Source organism: Lutra lutra, chromosome 13, assembly GCF_902655055.1.
Source record: "Lutra lutra chromosome 13, mLutLut1.2, whole genome shotgun sequence".
In the NCBI taxonomy this organism is placed as follows: Eukaryota; Metazoa; Chordata; class Mammalia; order Carnivora; family Mustelidae; genus Lutra; species Lutra lutra.
The window spans coordinates 29,869,976-29,891,251 of NC_062290.1; the positions used below are offsets into that span (position 1 = coordinate 29,869,976).

A 21,276-nucleotide genomic window follows, 5' to 3' on the forward strand; every position below is an offset into this window, starting at 1 on the left:
ACATCGCTCCAGAGGCTTAATCGGGGTGAAGCCCACGCGGGGTCAGCGTGGCCTCAGGTCCCGCAGGGTCACATAAGGATCGGGGGTGTCTGAGTGTCGCAGAGCTTACAGGTATTAGAACGGGGAAGCCGGATACAGAGACAGAGCCGAGTAGTGAGCTCTAAGCTCGGGGTTACCTTGAACCGGTCGCAGGCTCGGTCAGCTCGGAGCGCGGCCGGAGGCCAGGGTGACGGGAGTAATTGGGCGCTGTTCTCTGAGGGCGCACTGAGGAGTGGGGCCCCAGGCTCTCGGCTCCTCCGGGCCACAGACCGGGAGGCCGGCATCTTCATTCCCGCCCTCCAGAACTCTACGGAAAGCGCTCAGGGAACAAAAGCCCCCGAAAGCGAACCCAAGCAGATGACTCAGACCAGCCCCGAGTAAGGGCGGTGCGACTCCACGTGGGGCAAAGACACTTGAGAATCACTACAACAGGCCCCTCCCGCAGAAGAGCAACAAGAAACCCAGCCAGGACCAAGTTCACCTACTAAGGAGTGCAGTTTCAATACCAAGGAGAGCAGCGCAATTCCAGAGGAGGAGAAAGCAAAGCACGGAACTCATGGCTTTCTCCCCATGATTCTTTAGCCTTGCAGTTAATTTAATTTTTTTAATATTTTTTTTCTTTTTCAATTTTTTCTTCTCTTCTGCTAAATTTTTTTTAACTTTTACCGTTTACTTTTTTAACGTTTTTTAAATAGTTTATCTTATATATATATTTTTTTTCCTTTTTATATTTTTTCTTTATTGGTTTTCTGTTTTTAATTTCTTTCTTTCTTTCTTTCTTTTTTTCTTTCTGAACCTCTTTTTATCCCCTTTCTACCCTCTCACGATTTGGGATCTCTTCTGATTTGGCTAAAGCATATTTTCCTGGGGTTGTTGACACCCTTTTAGTATTTTACTTGCTCCTTCATATACTCTTATCTAGACAAAAGGACAAGGCAGAAAATTCACCACAAAAAAAAGAACAAGAAGCAGTACCAAAGGCTAGGGACCTAATCAATACAGACATTGCTAATATGTCAGATATAGAGTTCAGAATGACGATTCTCAAGGTTCTAGCCGGGCTAGAAAAAGGCATGGAAGATATTAAAGCAACCCTCTCGGGAGATATAAAAGCCCTTTCTGGAGAAATAAAAGAACTAAAATCTAACCAAGTTGAAATCAAAAAAGCTATTAATGAGGTGCAATTAAAACTGGAGGCTCTCACTGCTAGGATAAATGAGGCAGAAGAAAGAATTAGCGATATAGAAGACCAAATGACAGAGAATAAAGAAGCTGAGCAAAAGAGGGACAAACAGCTACTGGACCACGAGGGGAGAATTCGAGAGATAAGTGACACCATAAGACGAAACAACATTAGAATAATTGGGATTCCAGAAGAAGAGGAAACAGAGAGGGGAGCAGAAGGTATGTTGGAGAGAATTATTGGAGAGAATTTCCCCAATATGGCAAAGGGAACAAGCATCAAAATCCAGGAGGTTCACAGAACCCCCCTCAATATCAATAAGAATAGGTCCACACCCCGTCACCTAATAGTAAAAATTACAAGTCTTAGTGACAAAGAAAAGATCCTGAAAGCAGCCCGGGAAAAGAAGTCTGTAACGTACAAAGGTAAAAATATTAGATTGGCAGCAGACTTATCCACAGAGACCTGGCAAGCCAGAAAGAGCTGGCATGATATATTCAGAGTACTAAATGAGAAAAACATGCAGCCAAGAATATTATATCCAGCTAGGCTATCATTGAAAATAGAAGGAGAGATTAAAAGCTTCCAGGACAAACAAAAACTGAAAGAATTTGCAAATACCAAACCAGCTCTACAGGAAATATTGAAAGGGGTCCTCTAAGCAAAGAGAGACCCTAAAAGTAGTAGATCAGAAAGAAACAGAGACAATATACAATAACAGTCACCTTACAGGCAATACAATGGCACTAAATTCATATCTCTCAATACTTACCCTGAATGTTAATGGGCTAAATGCCCCAATCAAAAGACACAGGGTATCAGAATGGATAAAAAAACAAAACCCATCTATATGTTGTCTACAAGAAACTCATCTTAAACCCAAAGACACCTCCAGGTTTAAAGTGAGGGGGTGGAAAAGAATTTACCATGCTAATGGACATCAGAAGAAAGCAGGAGTGGCAATCCTTATGTCAGATCAATTAGATTTTAAGCCAAAGACTATAATAAGAGATGAGGAAGGACACTATATCATTCTCAAAGGAACTATCCAACAAGAAGATCTAACAATTTTAAATATCTATGCCCCTAACGTGGGAGCAGCCAACTATATAAACCAATTAATAACAAAATCAAAGAAACACATCGACAAGAATACAATAATAGTAGGGGATTTTAACACTCCCCTCACTGAAATGGACAGATCATCCAAGCAAAAGATCAACAAGGAAATCAAGGGCTTAAATGACACACTGGACCAGATGGACATCACAGATATATACAGAACATTTCATCCCAAAGCAACAGAATACACATTCTTCTCTAGTGCACACGGAACATTCTCCAGAATAGATCACATTCTTGGTCCTAAATCAAGTCTCAACCAGTATCAAAAGATTGGGATCATTCCCTGCATATTTTCAGACCACAATGCTCTAAAGCTAGAACTCAATCACAAGAGGAAATTTGGAAAGAACCCAAATACATGGAGACTAAACAGCATCCTTCTAAAGAATGAATGGGTCAACCAGGAAATTAAAGAAGAATTGAAAAAATTTATGGAAACAAATGATAATGAAAAACCAACGGTTCAGAATCTGTGGGACACAACAAAGCAGTCCTGAGAGGAAAATATATAGCGGTACAAGCCTTTCTCAAGAAACAAGAAAGGGCTCAGGTACACAACCTAACCCTACACCTAAAGGAGCTGGAGAAACAACAAGAAAAAAACCCTAAACCCAGCAGGAGAAGAGAAATCATAAAGATTAGAGCAGAAATCAATGAAATAGAAACCAAAAAAACAATAGAACAAATCAACGAAACTAGGAGCTGGTTCTTTGAAAGAATTAATAAGATTGATAAACCCCTGGCCAGACTGATCAAAAAGAAAAGAGAAAGGACCCAAATAAATAAAATCATGAATGAAAGAGGAGAGATCACAACGAACACCAAAGAAATACAGACAATTATAAGAACATACTATGAGCAACTCTACGCCAACAAATTTGACAATCTGGAAGAAATGGATGCATTCCTAGAGACATATAAACTACCACAACTAAACCAGGAAGAAATCCAAAACCTGAACAGACCCATAACCAGTAAGGAGATTGAAACAGTCATCAAAAATCTCCAAACAAACAAAAGCCCAGGGCCAGACGGCTTCCCCGGGGAATTCTACCAAACATTTAAAGAAGAACTAATTCCTATTCTCCTGAAACTGTTCCAAAAAATAGCAATAGAAGGAAAACTTCCAAACTCATTTTATGAGGCCAGCATCACCTTGATCCCAAAACCAGACAAGGATCCCATCAAAAAAGAGAATTACAGACCAATATCCTTGATGAACACAGATGCAAAAATTCTCGCCAAAATACTAGCCAATAGGATTCAACAGTACATTAAAAGGATTATTCACCACGACCAAGTGGGATTTATTACAGGGCTGCAAGGTTGGTTCAACATCCGCAAATCAATCAATGTGATACAACACATTAATAAAAGAAAGAACAAGAACCATATGATACTCTCCATAGATGCTGAAAAAGCATTTGACAAAGTACAGCATCCCTTCCTGATCAAAACTCTTCAAAGTGTAGGGATAGACGGCACATACCTCAATATTATCAAAGCCATCTATGAAAAACCCACCGCAAATATCATTCTCAATGGAGAAAAACTGAAAGCTTTTCCGCTAAGGTTAGGAACACGGCAGGGAATTAATTCCGTTATCACCACTGCTATTCAACATAGTACTAGAAGTCCTAGCCTCAGCAATCAGACAACAAAAGGAAATTAAAGGCATCCAAATCGGCAAAGAAGAAGTCAAACTATCACTCTTCGCAGATGATATGATACTCTATGTGGAAAACCCAAAAGACTCCACTCCAAAACTGCTAGAACTTGTACAGGAATTCAGTAAAGTGTCAGGATATAAAATCAATGCACAGAAATCAGTTGCATTTCTCTACACCAACAACAAGACAGAAGAAAGAGAAATTAAGGAGTCCATCCCATTTACAATTGCACCCAAAACTATAAGATACCTAGGAATAAACCTAACCAAAGAGACTAAGAATCTATACTCAGAAAACTATAAAGTACTCATGAAAGAAATTGAGGAAGACACAAAGAAATGGAAAAATGTTCCATGCTCCTGGATTGGAAGAACTAATATTGTGAAAATGTCTATACTACCTAAAGCAATCTACACATTTAATGCAATTCCTATCAAAGTACCATCCATTTTCTTCAAAGAAATGGAACAAATCATCCTAAAGTTTATATGGAACCAGAAAAGACCTCGAATAGCCAGAGGAATATTGAAAAAGAAAGCCAAAGTTGGTGGCATCACAATTCCGGACTTCAAGCTCTATTACAAAGCTGTCATCATCAAGGCAGCATGGTACTGGCACAAAAACAGACACATAGATCAATGGAATAGAATAGAGAGCTCAGAAATGGACCCTCAACTCTATGGTCAACTCATCTTCGACAAAGCAGGAAAGAATGTCCAAAGGAAAAAAGACAGCCTCTTCAATAAATGGTGTTGGGAAAATTGGACAGCCACATGCAGAAAAATGAAATTGGATCATTTCCTTACACCACACACGAAAATAGACTCAAAATGGATGAAGGACCTCAATGTGAGAAAGGAATCCATCAAAATCCTCGAGGAGAACACAGGCAGCAACCTCTTCGACCTCAGCTGCAGCAACATCTTCCTAGGAACATCACCAAAGGCAAGGGAAGCAAGGGCAAAAATGAAATATTGGGATTTTATCAAGATCAAAAGCTTTTGCACAGCAAAGGAAACAGTGAACAAAACCAAAAGACAACTGACAGAATGGGAGAAGATATTTGCAAATGACATATCAGATAAAGGGCTAGTGTCCAAAATCTATAAAGAACTTAGCAAACTCAACACCCAAAGAACAAATAACCCAAACAAGAAATGGGCAGAGGACATGAACAGACATTTCTGCAAAGAAGACATCCAGATGGCCAACAGACACATGAAAAAGTGCTCCATATCACTCGGCATCAGGGAAATACAAATCAAAACCACCATGAGATATCACCTCACACCAGTCAGAATGGCTAAAATTAACAAGTCAGGAAATGACAGATGCTGGCGAGGATGCGGAGAAAGGGGAACCCTCCTACACTGTTGGTGGGAATGCAAGCTGGTGCAACCACTCTGGAAAACAGCATGGAGGTTCCTCAAAATGTTGAAAATAGAACTACCCTATGACCCTGCAATTGCACTGCTGGGTATTTACCCTAAAGATACAAACGTAGTGATCCGAAGGGGCACGTGCACCCGAATGTTTATAGCAGCAATGTCTACAATAGCAAACTATGGAAAGAACCTAGATGTCCATCAACAGACGAATGGATAAAGAAGATGTGGTATATATACACAATGGAATCCTATGCAGCCATCAAAAGAAATGAAATCTTGCCATTTGCGACGACGTGGATGGAACTAGAGGGTATCATGCTTAGCGAAATAAGTCAATCGGAGAAAGACAACTATCATATGATCTCCCTGATATGAGGGAGAGGAGATGCAACATGGGGGGTTGAGGGGGTAGGAGAAGAATAAATGAAACAAGATGGGATTGGGAGGGAGAAAAACCATAAGTGACTCTTAATCTCACAAAACAAACTGAGGGTTGATGGGGGGAGGGGGGCTGGGATGGGGGGGTGGGGTTATGGATATTGGGGAGGGTATGTGCTATGGTGAGTGCTGTGAAGTATGTAAACCTGGCGATTCGCAGACCTGTACCCCTGAGGATAAAAATATATGTTTATAAAAAATAAAATAAAAAAAAAAAACAACATAAGAAAAACAATTATTGGCTAGAATGTAAAGGGAAGCCTTCTGTACTGTTGGTGGGAATGCAAACTGGTATAGCCACTATGGAAAACTGTAGGCATCTTTCTCAAAAAATTAAAAACAGAACTACTATATGATCCAGTCATTCCAATACTGGTATTTACCTCCCAAATATGAGAAAACAATTCAAAAAGATATATGTACTCCTATGTTTACTGCAACATTATTTACAATAGCTAAATTATGGAAGCAAACTGTGAACACCAGTAGATGAATGCGCAAGGAAGAAATTGTACATAGGTACAATGGAATATTACTTAGCCATAAAGAAGAATAAAATCTTGCCATTTGCAATGACATGAATAGATTTGGAGGGTTAAGAGTTAACAGTGTTAAGTGAAATAAATCAGAGAAAGACAAATACTGTATGATTTCACTCGTAGAATTTAAGAAGCAAAATAAATGACCAAAGTAAAAAAAGAGACAACCCAAGAAAACAGACTCTTAACTACAGAGAACAAATGAATGGTTACCAGAGGGGAAGTGGGTTGGAGGATGCATGAAACAGGTAAAGGGGATTAAGAATATACTTATCATGATGAGCACTGAGTAATGTATAGAATTGTTGAATCACTATATTATACATTTGAAACTAATGTAACACTGTATTAATAATTAAAATAAAAATAATATATATTTTTAAAATTTTAAGAATTAAAAAAAAGAAATGTATACTATAAACTATAAAAGACTGGTGAGAGAAGTTAAATAAATACAAATAAATGCACAGCTAGGGGAGCGTGAGTGGCTCAGCTGATTAAGTGTCTGCCTTCAGCTCAGGTCATAATCCCAGGGTTCTGGGATCAAGCCCCCCATTAGGCTTCCTGCTCAGTGGGGAGTCTGCTTGTCCCTCTCCCTCTGTCTCTCACTCCTACCTGTGCTCTCTTTCTCTCTTTCGCTTTCTCTATTCTCTCTCAAAAAAACAAATAAAAATCTTTTTAAAATAAAAATTAAAAAAAAAAAACAAATGGACGGCTATACTATGCTCCTGAGTTGAAACACTTAATATTTGTTAAGATGTCAATTCTCCTCAAATTGATCTATAGATTCCAATCAGAATCTCCTCAAACATTTTTGAAAAAAACTGATAATAAATATATCTGGAATAACTAGATATCAATTTAGAAAAAAACAAACCTCTACCCTTGCCTCAAATACACATAAAAAAGTTAACTCAAAGCGGATCACATATCTAAATGTAAATAGAAGCTAACACTATAAAATTTTTGGAAGAAAACACAGAGAAAATCTTTATAAACTTGGTATAGCCAAAAATTTCTGAGGACACAAAAAGTTTGAATCAGAACGAAAAAAATGGACAAATAAAGATTTCACCAAAATTTAAAACTTAGGCACTTGTATATTATTAAGAAAAGGAAAAGGCAAGCTACAGATGGAGTGAATGCCCCCCCAGATACACATATATTATATATAAAACATATGTGTGTGTGTGTGTGTATAAAATGTATGTAAAATATATATATCTGGCAAAGAAACAGTAGCTAAAATATTTTTATGAACATATAATGTATTATTTGCCCCAGGGGCACAGGTCTATGAATCATCAGAAAAAAAAATTTTTTTTTTTAAAAAGCACTCTTACATTTAATGAGATGGCAGTCTACGGTCATACCACCCTGAACGCGCCCGATCTCGTCTGATCTCGGAAGCTAAGCAGGGTCGGGCCTGGTTAGTACTTGGATGGGAGAGATGGCAATATTTTTAGGAAGCAATTTTTAAATAAGCAAAATATCTGAATAGACACATCACAAAAGAAACAATAAGCACATGAAAAGATGCCTTAACATCAAGTGATGAGGGAAATTCGTATTAAAACCACAAAAGAAGGGGCACCTGGGTGGCTCAGTGGGTTAAGCCGCTGCCTTCGGCTCAGGTCATGATCTCAGGGTCCTGGGATCGAGTCCCACATTGGGCTCTCTGCTCAGCAAGAAGCCTGCTTCCCTCTCTCTCTCTGCCTGCCTCTCCGTCTACTTGTGATCTCTCTCTGTCAAATAAATAAACAAACAAACAAACAAACAAAAAACCCACAAAAGAAGACTGCTATACAACCACAAGAATGACTAAAACCGAAACAAACTGAGTATACTAAGTGTTGGTGACTATGTGGAGCTACTCGAACTCTCATGCATTGCTGGTAAGAATGTGAACCATTTATGTTACGTATAAATGTATTACACAATCCAGCAATTCCAATCCTAAGTATCTACCCATGAGAAATTAAAACATGATTATGTAACTCTTATACAAGTATGTTCACAGCAACTTATTCGTAATAGCCAAAAATCAGAAATAATCTAAATTGCTATCAACACATAAATGGATAAACAAAATGAGTGTTGATACAAAGAATATTCAATACTAAAAAGGAACCAAGTACTCAGATAAGCTACAACATGGAAAAATCTCAAAAACACTATTCTGGATGAAAGAAACCAGACAGAAGAATCAATACTATATCATTCTGTTTATATGAAATAATAGAAAAGAGAAAAGCAAATCTGTGGTGACAGAAAACAGATCAGTAGTTGACTAAGGCCAGAGTTGAAAGAGTGACTGTAAAAGGGCAATACAGAACCTTCTGTGACAACAGAAATGTTTTATTTCTTGATTGTGGTGGTGGTCAGAAGGATGTATACATTTGTCAAAACTATCAAACTACACACTTTAAAAGGATACATTTTATTTTATGTAAAATTTGCCTCAATAAAGTTGATTTTTTAAAAAAGATAGTGTTACAGCCACAATACATTATCGTAATTCAATGAAACAAAAGCATGCAAATTAAAAGAAATATTAAAAGGAACAATCCACCCAGACCCCACTATCCTAAAAAAGTTTTTCCATTTCTGCTTATAATCTTAGTCAGAGGATATATATTTTGCACAGCTGCTATTGTTTTGTATAAATAACTTTACATCCAACTTTATATTTATGTTATATACATTTTTCACATTTCACAAGCTATGCAAAATGGCATTATATTTCTTCAAATAGATTTGCTATAAAAAAGTAGATATGCTGTAATTTAGTTAACCACTAATCTTCAGACATTTGCATTGCTTCTCATTTTTTCCTATCATAAAAATTACTGTAATGAACATCATATATAAAGATCCTCTTTTAATTTGAATACTATTTGGGATAAACTCCCAGGAATCACGGCTTTTTTTTTTTTTTTTTTTAAGAAATTATGTATTAGTTGGCTAGGGCTGCTATTAACAAAGTACCACAAACCGAGTGGCTTAAACCACAGAAATTTATTGTCTAGGGGTTCTGGATGCTAGAGTTCTGAGATCAAGGGGTCGTCATCAGGATTGGTAGTTTCCCAACAATTTTTGGCATTCTTTGGCTGGCACCCCAATCTCGGCTTTCATATTCACATGGCATTCTGCCTTTGTGCATGTCTGTGTCCAAATTTTCCCTTATTATAAGGAAACCAGTCACACTGGATTAGGGGGTCCCCCTACTTCAGCTGACTTCATCATCTTAACTAATCAATTCACATGCAAAGATCCTATTTACAAATAAGATCACATTTTAAGGTTCTGAGATTTAGGACTTGAACGTATGAATTTAGGGAGAACACAATTCAACCCAAAACAGAAGTTATACTTGTTATTAAAAACTCAAAAAGCAGGAAAAAAAAATATGAAAGAAATAGTAAGGGCCCTTCTCAGTCTCTACTTTCCACAGACATTATAGCGATTAACCCCTTAACTATTCTAACATTTGAATTGACATCTTGGCCTCCCATAAAGGCATTTGCTGTTCCTGATGTATCACAGACTAAATCTAGCATGCAATTTTAGTTCAGTATAAATGATAGTGGGGTGATCTCTGAACACCTGAACATTTGAACTTTCTTTTTACTCACTTGAAGGATCTCTGCAGGGTCCCTAGGACATTTCGGAATCCTAGAACCACAGACTCCAGATCTCTGCAGGGTCCCTAGGATATCTCAGAATCTTAGAAGCACAGACTCCAAAGCAGTAGAGATAGACGGGCTTAAGTTTAGCTGGCAGCAATGTATTTTTTGAATGGCTTTAAAGTCACACCTAGGTCCAAAATGGTCTGCCACTTCTAGCTAGTAAATTACTTCTCCAAGTCTAAATTCTCTTATCTATGACACAGGGTAATGAGATCTGCCTTCATGGAGTCATGAATACTTAATAAGATAATTCATCTAAAACACATACTAAACATCCAATTAACAGTAACAGTATCCATCAAAATTTCTTTAAATTTTTTAAAATTGTGATTAAAAACATATAACATGAAATTTACCATCTTAATCATTTTTAAATACACAGTTCAGTAGTGTTAAGAATATTCACATAATTGTGCAACAGATCTCTAGAACATTTATTTCTTCTTGCAAAACTGAACTCTATTAAACAAATCCCTTTGCCCTTCTCCTCTAGCCCCTGTTCTACTCTCTGTTTCTATAAATTTGACTACTTTAGATGTCACATGTAAGTAGAGTCATACAGTATTCTCCCTTTCTTAAGATGGGGAATGAAATATGTAACTTCTATAATATCTCAGTAGCAGAGCCAGAAGAAATCTTAACTTTCTGATTCTTAAAAGAGGGACCCAGCTGAGGGTTTTTTGTTTTTGTTTTTTAGTTTCAGTTGAGCTATAAAAGCTGCCTGATAGCTAGCATTTTTATAAGTACTGCTTGTGTCTACTATGTAGTAAAGGACTATTTAAACCAAAAAGCCTTTAAAAGACCTGGAAATCAAGATTTATGGATTTAAATATGTCTGGTTCTTTTGCCAAGCTGCTAATTTATAGAAACTCCAATGTTGTCAATATTAAATAGAACCAGATCTGATAGGAATAGTCAAACTAAGATAAAGTGTAACAATGTCTAGGTCAAAGAGAGTAAGCCAGTTATAGTTACCAGCTTATAATGCCTGAATCCTGGGAGGGATGAATGTCAGCTCCCTAAAGAAATGCACATGTGGTCTGGGAAACAACTGAACTTCAAAACAGATGTAGAGATCATGTCACCACATGTAGTGCAGACATCCACATGGCCCTCAATGGTGGCTATTCACTATGAAAGACCTCCACAACAGACATTACTGTTTAAATTTACTTTTCACAGGAATTTTTCCCAAAATAGCCCAAGGAGTGCTGCCCAGGCAATTTAGATTGAAATACAGTGAGCCTATGTCTTAGAAACATATATTACACCTGTAACACATACACCTAAAAATTCCCTTTTTACCCCAGGATGAGGTTGGGGCACAACAGGAGAACTGGGTGAAGGAGTTGTAATAAGGAGAAGGCTGGGAGTTATAGAAGGGGATCTGGTCAATGTTCTATTAACGAAGCCAGGTCAATTAAAGTTATGGCTTAATGGAAAAGCCAACATGATCATAAAACAAAAATAAAACAAAATAAACAGAAAACATAAAACAGGTCATCCGGAGAACATCACCAAACATCTCAAACATCCTGCTCCTAATTGGCAGTAAATGCCTAAATCTGGCCCATTTGAGCAGTGGCAACTTACTAAAAAATAATCTGACACAATTTAGAATTAAAATAAGCAGAAATCCACCTAGAAAACCCATTCAAGAACACAAATGGTATCCCATTTTGCCCTCTCAAGAGGAAACAAATGTTTATTCTAGGAAGTTCAATAATAAGTTCAGTGTCTTCACATTAATGACTCAGGAGTTACCAATCCCCAAAATATGCACAGAAAGAGACATAAACATTCACAATTCAACTTCATGTGTAGAATGAATGCTGATTACACTGAATGGCTGTAAAATACTCGGGAATGAGAAGAGCAGTGTTTGCACATTTTCTAGAACCCTGCAAATACTAACTACCATATTTATACTGCAAAACTATGAAATGCTGAGGACACTTTATCAGGCTAAATAAGAGCATGATATTTAGTTAGGCAGATGCTATTCCATGGAGTTACCGAAGTGTGCTGATCTGGGTAGCCTACTACTAGACACTACTGCCCTAAAACAGTACGGCAGACAGCTTTGGTGGTTTCCAAAGCCATGGGGAAAACACATTTACAAAACTATAAAGAAATTTTCTATGCTTTCCTTTTTTCCAGCCAGTTCTATTCAATAACAGACAAGAAAAGGAGAAGACTCAACTTGTATTATAGTCTCTGCTTTATGGGCCCAAAAGGAAAACCAAAAGGCAGTGAGAAAACAGGGCTCTGCATTCCACTGTTCTGGAAGATGGCACAGAAGACAAATATTGGACAGCTGCTGGGCTGACCTGATGTCCTCCTCCTTCCTCTTGTACTTTTACTATCCACCATGATGCTCAAGTCAAAAACCTAGGAGTTCTCTCTTAGATTAGAGGAAAGCAAATTGCCTGTCCTCATGTTTCCAGAGAAGACGGAATGTCCACCCCACTCCCAGGAGGGAAAAGCAGAAAAGGAACAGCTTTGGCATCTGTGAAGGAGGTTGTGATGGCACATTTGTCTCATTAGCCATCTCTGCCTTGCCCAAGATCAGACCTCCTTCCCTGAGTGGCCACATTCCAATGTCTAACAGAGGCACAGGCATAAAGGCCCAGCCCTCCTGTCCCAAAGCAGGAAAGCTCTGAAGGGTCTCCCATCTCTGTCCCTGTAGGCACAGCAGAAGTTTCCATTGAGACTGCACTGTAGCTGAGCTTTTTCCTCTGCACGACCCTGTGTCCTTCCTTCCCCCGCGGCAGCTGTCACTCCCTGCACATTATCTCTATCTCAAGGCCAGATTTCTAGAAAGCCCAACCTATGACATCATCTGTCAGTCCTGTCACTCTCTTTTCCCCTGGAAGAACTGAGCTAATTGGTCAGTTTGGTAGAAGAAACTGAAAAAAAATTCCTCTCCCAACTCTGTCTTTCTGACTTGCTTCATCTGCAGAAAGGATGTATTCTAATTTACCACTGCACCATGCTTAGTCGGGCAGGCTCATTCCCTGCCGGGTAGGCCTACTGTAGTCCTGCTAAGCTGGGACTGGCTCACTTGTCTACCACAGGCAGATGGGCCCAAGTGAACCATTGACAGACAGAGGCTACAATGTTAAATCTGTTTTAAGAGTTAAGGGACAGATGTTCGACATCCATCTACCTAACTGATACATCTCAATAGTTCCTAACTCAGAAGACAGAGGTGTTATTTATTAGTTCCCTAAAATCTTTCAACACTATCCTAAACTGCTCCCCTATCCTTTCCCACCAAACTACTCATCCATACCAAGTCCTGCTCTCCTGTACTTTCAAATGTATTTTCAGCACTGAAGCCACTAATTCATATTTATATAATATAAGTGCCCCCCGCTCTCCTATTTAAACCCCTCTAATTAAAATCCTTGCTTTCTAGGTTAAGGACACTCTTTACTAGGGGCCATTTGAACCCTCAGGATCCAGCCCTGTCTGCCTCTCATGCATAGCCAGTATATAATAGATGGGATAGCCCATTCTTATTATCATTACCAGGAAAACTTTTCTACCTTTTTCTCTGCCTACTGTCCTATATGCACCTCAAATCCCTTTCAGTTCTTCCAGTTCCATGAACATCCGTAGCCTTTGCCTCCCAGGGAATGCCTATATCATGATGCAAGCTCCACTGTCATTTTCTGAAAGCCTTCCTGACCAGCCCTGCAAACCTCCCCAACTCCCAATGAAGCTTTTTCCCCCCTTTTCACTGGGCTACCACAGTACCTTCAATATGCTGTCCTTCTACTCCTTCACATCTTACTTTGCAATGAAACCACTTGATCCTGCAAGGCAAGATCTTCATATCCCCCAATATCTGCTTGTACATGGTAAGTACTCAGGATGTATTTACGGAATAGATGAATAAAGGACTGAGAAAGACTAGAGGAGAGCAAGGCAATCACGACCAATGCCCTTCTCCCAATGCCACAGTTAAAACTTTCAGTAGCTCCTTCCTTTGTCCTATGCTACTAATTTATGAACTCACAAACTGGTATCCATGGCCCTCCAAAATTTTTCCCAAACTGTTTTTTTCTAATCTTAATTTCTACTTTTCTCGATAAGTACCTTACTCTCCAACCTAAATGGAAAATCATTTTTTCTTGTCTATACCCAACCTTCTGTCTGTTCACTATCTTCTTTCCAAGTGGAATCCACCCTGCCCCCAGCAACACACACACCAGGGTTTACCATCTAAAATCATACTCCTTTATTTACTCATTCAGCAAATAATCACTGCATTCTTACTATGTGACAGATACCATTCTGTACTTTTAGAACAAAGTCTCTACTCTCATGGAACTTGTAGCCTAGATGGGAGGGAACAAGCAGACGGTGGGGCAGGGGGTCAGTATGTCGGGGAGTGATCAGCACTAAGAAAAATCAGTCAAAATAAGGAGAGTTGAGTGCCTGAGATAGGATGATGAGGAAGGCCTCTCAGATAAGCAGTGGCCTGAGAGAGATTCTAGAAGGAGCCATGTGGCTCTCTGAGGAAGAACTGTAGAAATAGTTGCATACACTCTAGGGAGGAGGTTGCTGGGTCCAGGAAAGTCACGCTATATTTGAAAGTTTCAAATGTGCAGAATAAAGAAGTAGACAGTTCAAATGCATTTAAAGGAGAATTTTCATGGGGATGAAAATCAAAGAAACAGATATTTTTTAAAAGATGTGTATATGACCAGTCCTTTGTTATTTGGTAAGCTTTAATACCAAAAAAAGGCGTTACTTGCAGACCAGTCTCTTTTGCTAAGATCCCGTGGTGGTGCTCAACTACTGGGCTTATGCTATTAGTGTGCAACCATGGAAATGAGTGTGAGGTGACCAGCATATTGGGAATTTACCGCAGGATTGTGCAAAAAGGTAAAACAGACTTGAGGCTATGAAGGACTCCTTCTTTATTTCATTCATTTTTAATATATTTTAATGTATTCGTTTAATTTAATCCATTGAATGAAATGGATTATCTCCTTTAATCTTCAAAAAAAAAATTAAGTAGGAATTGTTAAAATCTCCATTTCTGGTGAAGTAAGGCTCAAATAAATAACTTCAGTGAAGCTAATGAGATGGAGGGGGATGTCACAGCATTCCTGCAGGTCTTAAGGGTTAACTTGCTTCAAGTTCCCACAATCCTCACATGCTGACTTAAAGTCCTTGATCTGTTAACAGAATTAATTTACTCTGAAATTTGCAGACCACTGGCCTCAGGGAATAAAGGACCAGAACATGCCTAGGCCACAGTGGCCAACAAGTCTGTTTGAAGCTACCTTAGCTTTCTGATTAGCCCAGCAATCTTTCAGCAAAATGTTTTTCATTTTTAAGGTTATACAAATGACTTCACTGACCTCCCTCTACACATCTGTAGACCTCGCCCTCCTTTGCAGAAAGAACAGAGCACTCTCACACAACGCCTGGATACCAAGGACTCAGATGTTCCCACACAACCCCCTCTGGGCACTATGGAACTAGAATTTCTTGCACAACCTCCAAGCACCAAGATAACTCTGTAGCTGGCATTACTGAGTCTACATGTAATCAAGAAATGTCACAGACCACTGCACTCCCTTTAAAAATCTCTTGGCCAAGCAGAAAGCCTGGAGTTGGCCTTTGGACAAGAGCCCACCTTCTCCCCACGTGGCCAGCCTGCTGAATAAAGCTCATATTCCTTTACCATAAACATTCATCTCTTGAGTATTGGCCTTTACAGCAACGGGCAGACGAACTTGGCTTTCAGTAACAGGGAGGCAAATTAGGTGGGATTTGGTATCATTCTCTCTCAGGTCTCCAAACATTATGTATGCTTGGCGACAGAATACAAAGAAAGTATATTTCAACTTATCCATAAATGTGAATGCTAGAAGTTTCCTAACTTTTATAAGAAAAATAATATAATTTATATTCTAGGAGAACTATGTGACCTATATATGCTTTAACATTTTTCTTTCTTTTTTTTTTTTTAAAGATTTTATTTATTTATTTGACAGAGAGAAATCACAAGCAGGCAGAGAGGCAGGCAGAGAGAGAGAGGAGGAAGCAGGCTCCCTGCTGAGCAGAGAGCCCGATGCGGGGCTCGAACCCAGGACCTGGGATCATGACCTGAGCCGAAGGCAGCGGCTTAACCCACTGAGCCACCCAGGCGCCCTATGCTTTAACATTTTTGTCCAATTCTCCTCCTATAAGCTCTGCAGGCCCTGACTCTACTGCGTGTGACACACCTTCTGTTACTCCAAGTGTCCGGCGTATGAAATCATAATCCACAGCAATGTGAAATGAGTCCGCCGGGGTGGCTGGGCTGCGGCATGTGTTTGGAGCTCCATTCTCACCTTGTTCTTTCTCACATGAGCCAAGAAAGGAAACAGGGCCCATTTCAAAGTGTCCCAGTTGTATTACTATTCCAACAGTGTGCTGGAATGTCTCCTCTAGAAACCTGGACTTGTACAAGGCTCGGGCATCTGTGGGTATCTGCCCAAGTCAGCGCTTCCCAGAACCTCTGCTGAGAGGCTGGAGCCAGTTCACAGGCTCCAGCCAGTTCGACAGCCTGAACTGGGGTCTACCTGCTCTATTACCTGTTGCAAAGGTGGGCAAGATGCCTCCCGGGTCCCTCGGTGTATGCTGCTGGATCCCACAGCTCCCACATAGGCATTTCTCTTTGTGGATGAATGTTAAGTTTTAAATGTTTAGCAGGGACAAAAACAAGAATATCATGCCACCACGCTGCTGCTGTCCCTCTCCACGGAGGCCTTCTTTAATACACATCTTCATCATAAGTGGTGGTGGAAAAACAACTCTGAATCAACTATGCAACTTTTAAGTAACTGTAATTATTTTGCCAAATTCACTGTTGATTCATACTATCCTTTGAGTAAATAAGATTTTTTTTCTTTTGCAATTGCATATGTGTACACCTGAGTTTTGAAACCCTTCAAAAAATATTTAAGCCCCCAAATAAGTCTGTTTTCTCAAGTAGGATGCTGTTGGCTGCTAGTAAAAACTACTCTAAACCAAACTGGCTTAAACAGGAAAAGGAAGTACTAGAGCACTGAAGTCCAGAAGAGGCTTGGTCTAGGGCCCAAACAAAACAACCTGAATGTGACCCTCTTTCTCTTTCTCTCAGCTCTGTTTCCTCAAGACTAACTTCACTCCCAGGCAGGCTGTCCTGCCAGACCCACAGTGACTAACAGCAACTTCAGGGACTATGTGCTACCTAATTCATGTTCAGCAGGAAAGATAAAACCCATCTCCCCAATCAGTCACACAAAAGTTGTAGGACTGAATTTCCAGTGTGGGCTATATGTCCATCTTGGCCAATCTCTGTGGCCAGGGACAGGGAGAGGTGATCCTGGTTAAGCCAAGCAGGACTAACCCCAGGACCGTGGTGTGGTAAGTCTCACCCAAGATGCACAATGCACAGCTGAGAAATGCATGCTACTGTAAGAAGGTAGGAAAGGAGGGAGATGGATACTGGGAAAGCAATTAATAACCATCTGCCAAACGTGTAAATATAAAAATTCAAAGAAACAAAGAAACTGCAGGTTTTAGAAAGTCAAGCAAATAGAATACAGGTAGGAAAAGAAACTAGTATTGTGTTTGTTATTTCAAAAGTAAAATCGAAACAATCATACAGGACTGCCAATGTTTTGTCAGGGTAGAGCTGTGAAAGAGAAATCTCCTGCATCCCCGGCCTTGTCCTGAATTTCACCTTGCCTCTGCTGTGTTTCACTAATTGCCCTTAAGAAATATGCTATTTTCCCTTTTAAATTACCATTCAAACTTGGACAATAATTCTTCCCCTACGTTTCAACATCTGAGCTGAGCCAGGCTAGTATTTTCAAATCCTAAACAACCCAAAAACAAGTAAAAATGGAAACTACCAACAGTGTAGAATAATCCTGTTTCCAAAGCATCAGTGTCTGTCCCTGGCTGACCAGTCTTTAGTGCAGTTGTTCAAGCACCAAACCTACTGTCTCTTCTGACTCCCTTGCCTCACGAGTTGGTATACATAATACCATCATTTCTGAAACCACTGGTTTCCTAAAAATTCAGGACACTCCCTGTTGAATACCTTGACAATGATGTATTACACCAAAAATAATAAAACATACAACTTGGGGTTCACTCAAAACCCACTGTTTATGAGATTTCAGTACAGAGAAAACTCTCGTGGAAGGGTTCAGCCTTTTTGGCTAATTGAATGAAATACCCACACATTAAAGGGGATGATCTACTCTATCCAATCTGTTTAAAAGTTGATCACATTCAAAATTACCTCGCAGAAACTGAGACTAATGTATGACCAAATATCTGGGCACCACATAGTCCAGTCCAGTTGACACAAAATTAACCATGAGAGATAGATGAAACCAACACAGAGATTTAGGATTATATCTGCACATCTATATAGAGACACTTGACTTACGACGAAGATAGCACCAAACATGAGTGAGCAAAGAACTTTTCAGTAATGGTGTTGGGACAATGGGTATCCATGCAGAAGTGAAGTGAAAGTGGATGCCTACTTAGACCACACAAAAAACAGTCACACCGACCTAAATGGAAAAAGCAAATCAGTATTCTTTTAGAAGCTAATATGGAAGGTTTTCATGACCTTGAAGTGGGGGAAATTTCTCTTACACTAAGACGTAACATGTAGATACAAAGTTTAAATGTGACACACACAACGGATTTCAATGATTTAGTATGAAAAGAGAGCATAAATTAATCTCAATAACTTTTTTATTGATTATATGTTTAAATGATAGTATTTTTGATATACTGGGTTTCATAAAATATTATTAAAATTTATTTCACTTATTTCTTTTTGTCTCTTAAAGCAGCTACTAGAAAATTCAAATTATCTATGTAGTATGTATTTTGTGTTGGACAGTCCTGCACTAGAGCATTAGATATGAACGGCCACTCATTCCTTTTTGAAATGCTGCTGGTTTTCTCCTTCTACACCTCTGACTCTGTTTCTGACCCGCAGGGTAGCTTATTCCTGCACTCACTCCCTAAATGCCAGTGTCTCCCAAGGTTGCCCCGAGGCTCTTTCCCATCCTCATGCCCTCCCTGGGCAATCTGATCCTCACCCAAGGCTCCAGTGTTCCCAAGCCCTGAGGACTGTCAGCCCTCTTATGTGTAAATCAGCTCACTCTTCCAAGAACAGTACATTCAACTCCACCTACACTTAAGTACATCTGCACTTAACCTGCCATTACATCTTTTGAATATTTACCTTATTCATATCATAAATCTGGCTCCTCTTCTCCATTTCACTCAGGGCTGCATGATTTCTCACCTTCATCACTATAGTAGCTTCCAAAGTGCTATCCCACTCCCTTCCAAATCAATTACCTTTTGCTGTTAAGTTTCTAAATTCAGTCCAGGCCAAACAATTTCTCTGTTTAAAATACTGTTTTCGGGGGCGCCTGGGTGGCTCAGTGGGTTAGGCCGCTGCCTTCGGCTCAGGTCATGATCTCAGGGTCCTGGGATCGAGTCCCGCATCGGGCTCTCTGCTTGGCGGGGAGCCTGCTTCCCTCTCTCTCTCTCTCTCTCTCTGCCTGCCTCTCTGCCTGCTTGTGATCTCTCTCTGTCAAGTAAATAAATAAAATCTTTAAAAAAAAAAATAAATAAATAATAAAATACTGTTTTCGGGACGCCTGGGTGGCTCAGTTGGTTAAGCAGCTGCCTTCGGCTCAGGTCATGATCCCAGCGTACTGGGATCGAGTCCCACATCAGGCTCCTTGCTCATCAGGGAGCCTGCTTCTCCCTCTGCCTCTGCCTGCCATTCTGTCTGCCTGTGCTTGCTCTCTCTCCCGCTCTCTCTGACAAATAAATAAATAAAATCTTAAAAAAAAAAAATTAAAATACTGTTTTCAAAATAAAGTAAAAACTGTTTCTTTTAAGATTTTATTTATTTATTTGTCAAAGAGAGAAAGAACACAAGCAGGGAGAGCAGCAGGCAGAGGCAGAAGTAGGCTCCCCGCTGAGCAAGGATCCCAGTGCCGGACTCGATCCCAGCACCCTGGGATCATGAGCTGAGCTGACCGCAGATATTTAATCTGTCACCCAGTCGTCCCAAAAACTTCTTATAATCATACATTAGGCTTCATGCTTCATCACCAGCCCTACAAAACCCCAAGCTCAGCCATTATCTGAGTACCTGCATTCCTTGAAAGGGGTATTGGCTTTTTTTTTTTTTTTTAAGATATTTATTTGACACAGAGAGAGAGATCACAAGTAGGCAGAGAGGCAGGCAGAGGGAGAGGAGAAAGCAGGCTCCCCGCCGAGCACAGAGCCCACGGGACTCGATCCCAGGACCCTGAGATCACCTGAACCGAAGGCAGAGGCTTAACCCACTGAGCCACCCAGGCAAAGGCAGTGGCTTTCTTAACACCATCTTTAGGTGTGCTCTTTCTGCTGACAGGAATATCCTTCCTAAAGCTCTATCCCTGCCCTCCTAGTCACCCTTCCAAACTCAGCTGGTGATATCACCTACTGTAGGACACATCTATAGAGCCCCAAGTCTGAGCAAGTGTTCTCTGTATTTCTATCACACCTGTACATAGCTCTGGTCACCAGTCTATAAATTCCCTGATGGCACGAGTTAAGATTTTAAGTTAACTTTCCTGTGCTATATTTTATACGTACCTATTGATAAATGGATGCAGTATTAAATAAGAGAAATCCACAGAATAAAATGCAAGGCTAGAAATTTTAAAATAGGCCAATAAAGTCATGCGTTTAAATGAAGAAAGTTGACCCAATGACCCTAAAAACACTTTATTGGGTGGCCTATTTCAGGACTTAATGAACTAGCCAATACAAAAATATATCCAAAGTAATCATTAAAACATCAAAAGTAACAATTAAAAAAACTAAAGACTATATATGTTATTCTATTTCTATAGCTTTGTTTTTCAGACATTTTCTTCGCTAATTCTACTTACCAGTTCCTTTCTTCAGCTCTTTAGTGTAATTTACCTTCCAGTTAAAGTTTGCATCTTTCCTTCCCCAACCCAACCCTTTTTCACTTCTACCGTCCCTTCAATTCTGCTTTTAAATCTAACAGAAAAATATAAACATTGTCTTTGTCAGCTCTGTCAGCAATTTTGTATAAAACAAAGGAACGGTTAAAAAGCAGTGAATGGAATGATATCACCAGTCAGACGGATA

At 39.6% G+C, this 21,276-nt stretch overlaps 1 protein-coding gene across 1 annotated transcript in view; it reads right to left on the reverse strand.

Moving 5' to 3' along the window:
* Positions 1-21,276, reverse strand: part of FANCC (FA complementation group C) — a 297,238-nt gene that overhangs the window by 163,239 nt on the left and 112,723 nt on the right.